The sequence below is a fragment of the Coturnix japonica genome, chromosome 7 (assembly GCF_054131305.1).
Source record: "Coturnix japonica strain WE chromosome 7, WE-NBRP24, whole genome shotgun sequence".
NCBI classification, from domain to species: Eukaryota; Metazoa; Chordata; class Aves; order Galliformes; family Phasianidae; genus Coturnix; species Coturnix japonica.
In genome coordinates this window covers 32,259,478-32,269,801 of record NC_140669.1, presented here as the reverse complement: position 1 = coordinate 32,269,801, position 10,324 = coordinate 32,259,478, and the positions used below count along the sequence as shown (strand labels likewise).

General features: G+C 48.3%; 1 long non-coding RNA gene across 2 annotated transcripts in view; it reads right to left on the bottom strand.

Moving 5' to 3' along the window:
* Positions 1-1,552: 1,552 nt before the first annotated feature.
* LOC107316385 (uncharacterized) overlaps positions 1,553-10,324 on the bottom strand; it is a 69,503-nt gene continuing 60,731 nt past the window's right edge. For both annotated transcript variants that reach the window (XR_001556312.3, XR_014948433.1), the window contains 3 exons: positions 8,603-8,808; positions 5,990-6,235; positions 1,553-2,749 (listed from right to left, as the gene is read on the bottom strand). This is a non-coding gene — a long non-coding RNA (uncharacterized LOC107316385). The remainder of the gene's footprint in view (positions 2,750-5,989; positions 6,236-8,602; positions 8,809-10,324) is intronic.

Genomic DNA, 10,324 nt, shown 5'->3' with positions numbered 1-10,324 from the left:
TATTCCTAAATGAGAACATTCTGTTTAATCTAGTCTAGCACATCTGGAACAGTTGCTGTGCAGGTAAGACACAGAAGAAACAGGCAGAAAATAAGCAGGTGGAATTTCTTTGGACCAGAACAGAGCTTTCAGAGTATCACTGTTGCTACCTGTTATTTGAAGATAATTTGGCAGACACATCTGAAGGTCTGAGTGTGCCTTAAACACACCAAGCTTTCAAAATGCTTTCTTTTTCCCCATAGCTGGCAGTTCTTTGGGTAATCTAAGACTTCTCTGTACCACCAGGAAGTTTAACAAGGCATGTTTTGTCCCCAGGATCTACGCCTAGTTGTCACTGTGCTGATGTGTGCAAACACCCTGGGGCTCTTGGTTTGCTTGGAGCTGTTACTGCTCTCTGAGTCCATCAGAGTTACATGAGAGGGCAGCACTTCCAGCACTGAGAGCAAACTGGGGGTGAGCAAGGTTCCCTGAGCGCCACTCATGGAAGCAGAGGGGGCTTCCACCTCCTTCTCAGAGTCTGAGCAGTGGATTTAGTTCCTATACTTTTGGCAGAAGACAGAAGTATAATGGGAATTACTTGGCTCCACAGCTGTCTGGGTGCCGCCATAACTCACCTGCTTATCCCTAGTACCTCCAATGAATGTAGCCTGTCTTCCCTGGTTTATCAGCACCACTGACATTGCCAGAGGTGGTGGCACGTTCTGCTCCATTGGTAGCCCCTTTCTGGATCACATTTTCATCTCCCAGTGAACAGCTGCTCTCTTGCCAACAATCACATCAACTCGGTGAGCATGAATGTCTCCTCTGACTCTCCGTCCTCACACACATGACACATCAGAGTCAGGTCCGAGCTTGTGCCGGCTTCAGTTTGGCTTCTGAAAGTGAAGCAAGCAGCTGTCATCATCTCCCTCTGCTTCAGGCACAGTGTGAGTCCTGCACAACACAGTGGTGCAAACTCTCTGAGGTGACTGCACTGCACAATGGACCCCAAGTGGACCAGAGAGAGTGGGGGAATGTTAAGTGTGACCCTTCAGCTCTGATAAAACCACATTTGCACAGTTATGATTCCTGAGCCTTCAAAACGTGTTTCACTTGGCTCCATCTCATGGCTTTGTGCTGGACTCCAGAGGGTGTGCCTGTGACTGGGAGCTGAATGGTGAGTCTGGGTGGAAGACATTTCCAGGGGTAACCCTGTCTTATCCCTCTGTGCAAATGCCAAAGTAAAAGTCAGTAAGGCTCAGCCATGACTCTTTATGAGGTGGATCCATTTGAACGCAGCCATCAATACCTTGCTTGCTCTTTGTTGCCTCTCACCCTCTTTCTGGAGATCAAACCAACTTCCCCAGAGCCTTTTCCCTTGAGCTGACACTATGAAGTGAATGAATATCCTAGAATCATAGAACCATTGAATATTATAAGCTGGAAGGGATGCATGAGGATCATCAAGTCCAACTTCTGGTACCACACAGGACCACCCAATAATCAGACCACACTCCATCCATAAGGCCCATGCCCCCTTTTGGGGCTGGACCCAAAGTGTTCTGGAGCCAGGCTCAGCAATGGGCCCTCATGCACATGCACACACACACATGCACACTCACACTGCAGCAAATCTTGCTGGCATAATACAGACCAAGTGAGATATCTGGCTCACTCAACCTTTTTGGCCTCTTCCTTATCGGTGCAGCATTTTAACCACTACAGCCTTCTGTACACTTTACTAGCCTTTGATCATTTATTCACAGTCTGGATAGATTCTGTCCATTATGAACTGCAGGGCTCTAATTGGCTCAAGAGCCAAGCCTGCACCTCCCCCTGTAATTTAGCTTTAATTAATGATCATTTATTATTAACTCTAATCGGCTGGGCTTAAGCTTACCGTCAGCTGGTTATTACCCAGAGACCAGCACGGATTGTTTTCATCTCCTTTATTACCCATTTCAATATTTCCCCCTCCCCTGTTGACAGATGCACACAAAATGTCTACGTCAGCATAAATGCTCACTGTTAAGGAACAATGGGTCTTTCAAAGCAGCTGAAGTCAGACTGCATTCATTCTTCCTGTGCCTCTAGGTCAGCAACCTAGGCAGAGTGGACCAAGCAAAAAGCCCCTCTATTGCTACAGGAGCTACACACTTGTAGGTTTGTTTTTTTGCTGATGCATAAAATCTGTAATTGAGGGTGGATATCAGCAGGAAGTAATTCTGAAAGAATCGGGGCATTTTCATAGCTTCTATTTTCCATTTTCTCCTTTCTAGCTTTAAGAAGAAAAAACAAAAAGAAGAAGAAAAAGGGAAAATAAACCTTTCCTTTCTTCCCTCTTCCCTTTTATCACATTTCTACCCCAAAATAGCAGCAGTGAAAGTCTGGCAAAACAAACCCCGCAAAACAGCAGTGCAAATACTTGGGAGGGGGCTTCAGAGCCTGGTTAAAAATAGAGGAGGAATAAAAATGCTTTGCTTCCAGGCTGTGCTCACTGTCCATTCTGCAAAACCACCCTACAAAGTCTACTGGGAGTTCTTCAGCAAAGCCCAAGGTTTCAACATGACCACGTGTCGAACTATTTCACCTACCCCTTTTTGAACATCCCTGCGAGCACGTTGACAGCTTTCCTTTCAGATCCATGTGAGTGATGGTGGCTCTGAAGTGTCCACAGATGCCACGTGGAGACAAGCTTTGCTGTCCTCTTCCTTCACTCCACTTGTAGCTGTTCCTCTTGGACACTCAGAGGATTCCAAGAGGAAAGAAGCTGTGGCAAAGGCAAGATAAAAGAGATATTAGAAGATATATAATACCAACCCAAGTCAGCATGACACAAAAGTGATCTTCTGAGCACTGGGCAAACTCTGATCTTAAGGCACAGGGGCTTGAGATGGGATAAACATTGGGATGGTTGGGGAAACCTCCTTCCAAATGTCTTCTTAAACATTTCCTCCCTGCAAGCCTGCTTATTGTCAGTCTTCAGACCACTAAGCAGCTTTGCATGGGAGACACAGACTTCTTCTGAAGGGATGTGGTTATACAGTTGCAGTATGACCTGCAGAGACTGGTATTTCTTTGTTGTCTTTCCCAGACCCTGGGAACAGGAGCCCACAGAATCTCACTAAGCACAGAGAAATAGACCTGCAATAGCAAGCTTGGTCCCAGAGGACTGCCCTCATACACAGCATGGCAAATTATCTCCTCCTGACCACAACGTGAGAGCTACCCTGGTACAATTACCCTGCATGAGTGCATCATCCACCCAGGGACTCTTCCCCCAGACTTCAGTTGGTTTATTCACTCTAAGTTAAAGAGTCACTTCAAATCAGCTTTCCTGAAGGTGCCTGCCCAGAGTGGCCCTTGATGAACATAAAATTGTTTTAAAGTTGTGTATCAGCACCATGAAGCTTAATAAAAACATGGTAAACATGTCAACAAAACACTTTAAAAGATGTTTTCCTAACTTGCTTTCTACCCAGACCCGGTGGTTTTCAAGGCAGGGAACTAATTCCCAAGCCCTCAAGATGGGAAAATCCACCCCAAAAAAGAAACACCTGGTACCCATTGAGCTTGGCTCCTGAGTCAGGAGTGCAATGGGGAGCATGGCAGAGCAATACCATGGCTGCTGCTATCCCAGAGGAGCAGAGATAAGACTGAGATTTATCTGTGCACGTTGTCATTCATGACTTTGTGCTTCTGGACAAAGCCAGCTGGGGTCACACCAGTTTATTCTAGGATATCTTGGAGACTTCAGGTTGGATTTGCTTCATTGCAGGCAATGTGCACACCTGGCTGATGCAGGGGCAAGGCTTGGACTGGAACATCATGCTGATAAGGAAAGCTTTCTGGAATATTTTCTAGCAGTTGCTAATAAAGTAAAGCTGATGTCTTGCTATATCTGGAAAGAAAACTCAAGGGCAAAATAGACTCTTTTCTTCCCTGCTGCCTCCCTGAATTCCTCCAGAGTAGAAGCTGTAACAGCCATGATCTGCAGCTTTCCCAGGTATAAATCAATCAGATTTCAGCCATCCTGAAGTCAGAATCTAAAAATAAGCTCTATACGGACACATGTGTGACCCAGAAACAAGCAGCAGAGCAGGGTTTGGATCACAGCTTTTAGATCCTGGCTTTCCTCCTGCCACCAGCCCTTGTCAGCAGCTGATAACCAGAATCAAAGGGACTGACGTGGCACTGTTTTCTAGTGCCCTGAGCTGATATTGGGTCCTGCATGTAACAGATGGCTGGGTTGGATATGGGCATCTTCTTGGTTCATTTAAAGCATTCCTGGCTGCTGCTGTGTCCAGGTACTCTCCTGGCAAGAATGGACTGCCCTTGGCAATTATCTCACAAAGCCTGGGCTGGAGCTGCAAGCAGGCTTTTGCCTTGCATTGCATGAAGGGAGATAATCCTCTTTGCATTGCATGGAGGGGAATGCCCATGCAGCCATGGAGAGGGAAATACCTGCTGAGCACTAACAGCACAGGGCCCTCGTTGCAGGCCTGGTTTTGGGATGCATTTTGGTAATGATATGGAACCTCTCTGTAACACTTCAACCTGGGCAAAACATCACTTGAAAGCCGCTGTTTGTGCATTTCCATTTTCCCTGTTTTAGGGAAGATGGAACTGTGGTCTGCATGTTCTCCCCTGAAGCAAGTACAGACAGTCCCTGGCCAAGCTTGGAGGTGATGGAGATGTGGGAAGGGCAGTTCTGAGGCTGCTGGGGCAATGGCACCAAAGGTGCCTGGGGAATCTGCATCACCGAGAAGCAATGGTGTGGAGCTGGAAATGTGTCTCAGAGCACTGCCTCGCTGTCTGCAAAACCTTCTTCCCACGCCTCTTGGGAAAGAGCATGCCCGAGGTGTGATTTCTCACATCGTCTGAGCCTGAAGAAGGAAATGGTGTGATTGGAAGGGGTGGCTGAAGGCTGCTGGGTGAGGTGTCCCTGCAGCCACCCCAGCCATAGGAGTGGGTGCTGATGCTGCAGCCCACGGCATGGCACTCTCAAGCACTGCAGTGCAGCAAAGAGACTGGTGCATGTACTGAGCATGAAACTCAGAGCCAGGCTCCTCTCTGGGAAACAGAAGGGCTGTGAGCATCCTCCTGTGAGGCAGTAATTCATACTAGCCTTTGTGCTCACTCCATTTGCTAGTTAATTGTTTCTGGCAACCAGCAGTAATGGAATAAAGCATCAGCAAAAGGTCATACCTGGGAGAGCCCCAGCGCAGGCACAGAAGGCTTGTGGAACTGGCAGCTCTCTGCAAACAGTGGTTTCACTTTCTCCTTGCTTCCAGCCCTGCCCAGAGCCTTCTGCAGGGCACTTTCCAAGTGGGTCATGAACTGATCTGGATTCATCCTCACAGATTTGCACGTCAGCAAAATATTTCCCTCTCCACCCTTAAGAGTATTTTATTCTCATGGCAGCCTGTGCCCATGTCGAAGGCAGGGAAATAAAGCAAAGCAACAAATGAACCCCAACTACTCTGACTCAAAGGGAAGCTAGCACGGATTTCTGACTTCAGATTGCTCCTCTTCTACAATCCAAGTGTCGGCTGGTCCTTGCTCCTTCCCTTCCCCATTCCTGTCATAGTGCAGGGATAGCTCCTGAAATAGCTTCTTCTATTCCAAAGCCGCTTTGCTTTGGATTCAAGTCATTGGTATTCTGTGAGAAGAGCTCGCACGTGGAGAGCTATCTTGCCAGAGCTGTTCCAGTTGATTTCCTCGTGGAGCTGAAACCTTTCCTATAAAACCGTCATCCGCAAATCGTTTCCTGAGCTATCAGCCAGGGTTTGTCCCCTTCCTTCTTTACTATTCCAAACTCATTTCGTTTCCTTTTACTTCCCTTCCTTCAGATCTGCATTGCTGCAGACTACCGTTAATAAGATTTATAGCTAAATATTATACAGAGTACAGATAATTTAATATGCACTTGCTGGTCCGGTTGGAAAAGCAAACAGCTCCTCTCATCACTCTGCTTTCAGCTCAGCTACCTTAATTGCCTGTGACATACTGTGCAGAGGGTAAATATTTGGTCCTGGCGCTGAAGCTTGAAGGCTCCCCTCCTGCTCACTGTGCTCACTCACAGTGCTGCAGCCACGATTGGGATCTCAGCAGTCCAACCCCCTGCTCAAAGCAGATCCAGTGAGGACTTCTGCTCAGGGCTGCGTCCAGCTGAGGTTTGAGTACCTTGAAGGATGAACTCAGTTTGTGGGAAGATGCTTCATTTCAGGCAGGATATTCTCTGCTTTACCTAAGTCTGCAAAAACAGAAGAGATTGAGAGCTCGTCCAGGGGAGAAGTCAGTATATTAAAACTAAGACACGGTACGCCTCCAGCCAAGAAAGGGCAAAAGATAGGAAAAACGACTTTTCCAAAAGCAATTATGCAGCCCAGTGATTGAATAAAGGAGACAGCTGAAGTTAAATTCATGCTATGGACCCTCTGGCAATAGACCTTTTATGGGGTTTTGTGCTGGACAAGGAGCAAGTGAAACTAGGTTCTTATGTACTCCAATGACCCAGCCAAAATGGCCATGTGCAGACAGCAGCAGGAGAAAATGCCACACTGCAAAGAGAACGAGAAATTTAGTGTGTGGCTTGCAAACAACCAAATCCTACAGCTGGAAGAAGCCTGAAGTCTTTCCCTCTAGCTGTGTTGTGCGCCCTGTGTGGCAGCAAAGGGCCTTCCCTTTGCAGCCCATGAGGAAGTAGGGGTTAGCACATGATGTAGCAGAAATCTTACAAAGAGATGCAGTCCTCCTTGTTAGTGCTCCCTACCACCGTGCCGATGTTCTTTGCCCTGTGTCACAGGCAGCCTGCTTTCCCTTGTTGGTGCAGGCAGGGATAACTGTCCTCATGCTGTTTGGGCTGTCTTTGAGTTTCTCAGAACACGAGTCAGATTCCCTGTCTTGTTTCTACTTGTCTCTAAATCACAACAGAATTTCCCAACGTGTCAGTTTATGTGGCTCCTATTTGGTGTCCACATCCAGGCTTCCTCTGGGACTTTTTGTTGGAGTGTCCTGTGCCTTTTCTGGTCTCATCCAGAACTCCATCTCCCCTCGTGCTGACTGTGCATGCAGCCCTGGAGTGGGCTTGGGGCAGACTGAAGGACACTACAGATTATCTGGCACATTCACATGAACCACAAGAGAGCCCATTTGGAGTCAACCTGGACAGAACCAAGCCAATGTTGTTGAATTCCCCCCACCTCCAAAACAAAATTATAATATTCTGTATAGTTGTATAAAAGCTCTATTTTTCCATCCAACTCTGTAGAAATTACTGAAAAAATGACGACATTCTCTAGAAAACCTTTTACTACCTTCAAACCACATCAATCCATGCTGTCTTTACTGTCCGTCATCCCACCATCCTGAAGGCTTTCATGACCCGATCACCTAAACTGGTTAAAGGAATAAGCTCTGATTATGGCTGTGTTTATGCTTAATAAGTTGGAAAGCACAGAGGCACCAGTGTGTAGGAGAGCCCCGCTTTCCTGCACATGGGCCATGCCAAGGGGTCTTGCTTTGCTGAGCTGCAGATTGCCTGCCTCCTCAAAGCGCGGCTATAAGTGATGATAACTGGGGCCGTGCTGCACGGGAGCGTGGTGAAAGAAAGGAGAAGAAAGGAGAAGAGCCCTTCCTTTAGTGCCAGGTCTCCCTGGCAACATCTGTGTGAAGCAACAAAAGAAAACCAGTGCCAAAATGTAAGTTGAGAAACTGCGCAAATCTCTAATCGCTAAGCAGAGCGTAGCCACAAGTCTGTCCTTTGACAGGAAATGTACATAACCAAGAATTAAGTGCAACAAAAGCAAATACAAGGCAACTCTGTTGTGCATTCTGGAGGTTCCTCTTTCGCTGGCTGCTCTGAGCTTTCTGAAGAGCCCATAGGCAAGTAGCAGAGTGCAGAGAGGGAGATGGAGGCAACGTATGAGTTTTCATTAGGAAAATGGCAAGGTGTCTTGTTCTCCCCTTTCTGCAAATACTGAGGGGAGCTCTGCTCAAAAGTCCAGCAAAGAGGTGCTTGGGGTTCCTGCAACAAGGAAGCAGAGGGCTTTGGCCTGCCAGCCAGTGAAACATGGTCACAGTGCTCCAAACAGCTAGTCTGCAATGCGGCGCGACAGAGGGATGACTCTGTGGCAGCCCAGACTCTTGATGAGATCGTGCAGAGTGCTATGTGGGCAGTTTTCCCTTTAATGGAGAGCACTCCCTTGGAACAAGTGCTTGGCACCAGATGAGTGAGGAATGAGATGGCTCTAATCCCATAATTTAATTAGAGCTGCGCGGAGCTGCCTAACGTAATGGCCATTGCCCGAGCTGGCCACGGGGCTGGCTGGCTGGCTGGCTGCTCCCCAGGCTGGCAACCTGGCCCTCCTGCTCCTGATCTGCCACACATGGGCAGTTTGGTGTTCTTTCACCCCTGGTTTGACCTATTTGTCTTATTTCTTTGGGCAGGGAGCCCCTCACACTGAAATCCCAGTGCCTTCAGAGAGACCTGTTGGCTGTCCCTGTCATAGATAAGCAGCCATCTGTAATGAAAAACAGGTTTGATATGCAGCCTTGCCCCAGACTGGAGCCAAACCAAAAGACACACTCTGGTGGTTGAAAAGGGCTCTCCTCGTCTTACCATGTCAGTCTGAATGTCCTGCATGCTCTCTAGCTTTGTGCAGAAACGACAGGGCATGGAAAGCAAAAAGCAGAATATTCGGGGTCCAGCAGACAGTGCAGATGTTTCAGCTCAGGAGGATCTCAGCACACGTTCACTGCAGTGGTCACCTCTCTCCAGCAGAGCTCCCAGCCACCAGCTGCTTTGCTTGCTGCCTCATCTTCTTCCTGAGGGAAGCACGAAGGTTAAGCATGCTCTGAGATCTGTCTGCGACTGGCCCAGCATGAGGTCTTGGTTGGAGCCTTTCTGTCCTGACCCTGACCTAAGCACACCTGAAATCAGTCCCAGTAGCCTCTCAGGGCTCAGTCAGCCATAAAGCTCCCCTGGTGCAAACAAATTCCTGCACAGGAGCCCAGGCCAGCCAACAGCAACATGCCTAATTAACAATAATTGGCTCCTTGCCACGTATCTCCCAGGGCCAAGCCTGCACCCACCCCAGTAATTGCTGCCCCATTATATTTTCCGGATGCTCCACGGTGAAAGGGAGCTTTGTAAGGGAGCTCTGAGAGAGTCTGGGATGCACGAAGTCCTGATGCAGGGAGAAAGGCAGGCTGGGGGGCATCCTGCTCTGCTCCCCAGTGCTTCAGCAAGAACTTACAGCCCAGAGAGAGAAGTTCAGACATCCCACTAAGCATCCTGGCCACGCGGAGATCCTACTTGTAGGTGCCCATCTCCCCAGCCCATGATCACAGCCCCAGCTCAGCTGCTCCAGGACAGTCACATCAATGGGCAAACACAGCAAATACGTAGGTGCACAGCTGCTTTACTACTGCAGTAGTAGACCTCCCTGCTAGTGGGGCAACTCAGAGACAGGAGGATGCAGACATGGGCATACGTGCACCTCCCCATACCTCGTAGTCCAAGCTGCTGCCTGGCCTGCCCAGAGCATCTATGGGAAACCACCTCAAAATATTTACTCTCTCATTGGCAACTCTAGGTAAGGAAAGAATGTAATGATGTCTTGTTGCTCATGAGTAATCCAGGCCTCACTGACTTGGTCTGCAAAGCATCAAGCGAGATTCTTCCCACCAATTTCTTGTTGTTGTTTTTTTTTTTAACAGGGAAATTGCATGTGCAGTTACACCCAGCAGATGCAGAAGGTCAGTAGGAAATTCTAGGCTTCAAAATCCCCAGACTGACCCTGCCAGCAAGTTCTGTTCCCATAAACAGCTTCTGCTTCCTCCAGCCATACACATGCTGCAGCACTTCTGCCTTTCCTAGCAGAGCCATTCTGCCCAAACCCATCTGTGTATCCTCCCAGCACTGCTGCACATTGCAGGTGTTGCCACACTGCTGAGTCCTGGTGCCCTGCTGGTGATGGGGACCAAGCATCTCTCCCTATGTGCTGGGTGTGCGGTGAGGCTCACTGCTAAAGGCCAGCAAACACTCTGGTCACCCACAGCAGGCATGAGATGGGCCTGAGCTCACATTCACTCATTCAACATCTGTGCCTAGGGAAGTGATTGCTGCAATCAAGCCATGCCTTTTGAGCCTGCACCACTTTTCTAATTATATAAGGGATGTTGTCAAGAGAGAGGGGAAAAAATCACCAGTAAAACAAAAGGCATTTCTGAGCACTGATTAGTTTCCCACAACTCCATTGCCATCAGGTCTCCAAACAATTTGGAACATGCTATTGCATCCTAAGCAGCTTCTGTAGTTGGGAGTTGGGAGGGATACAGC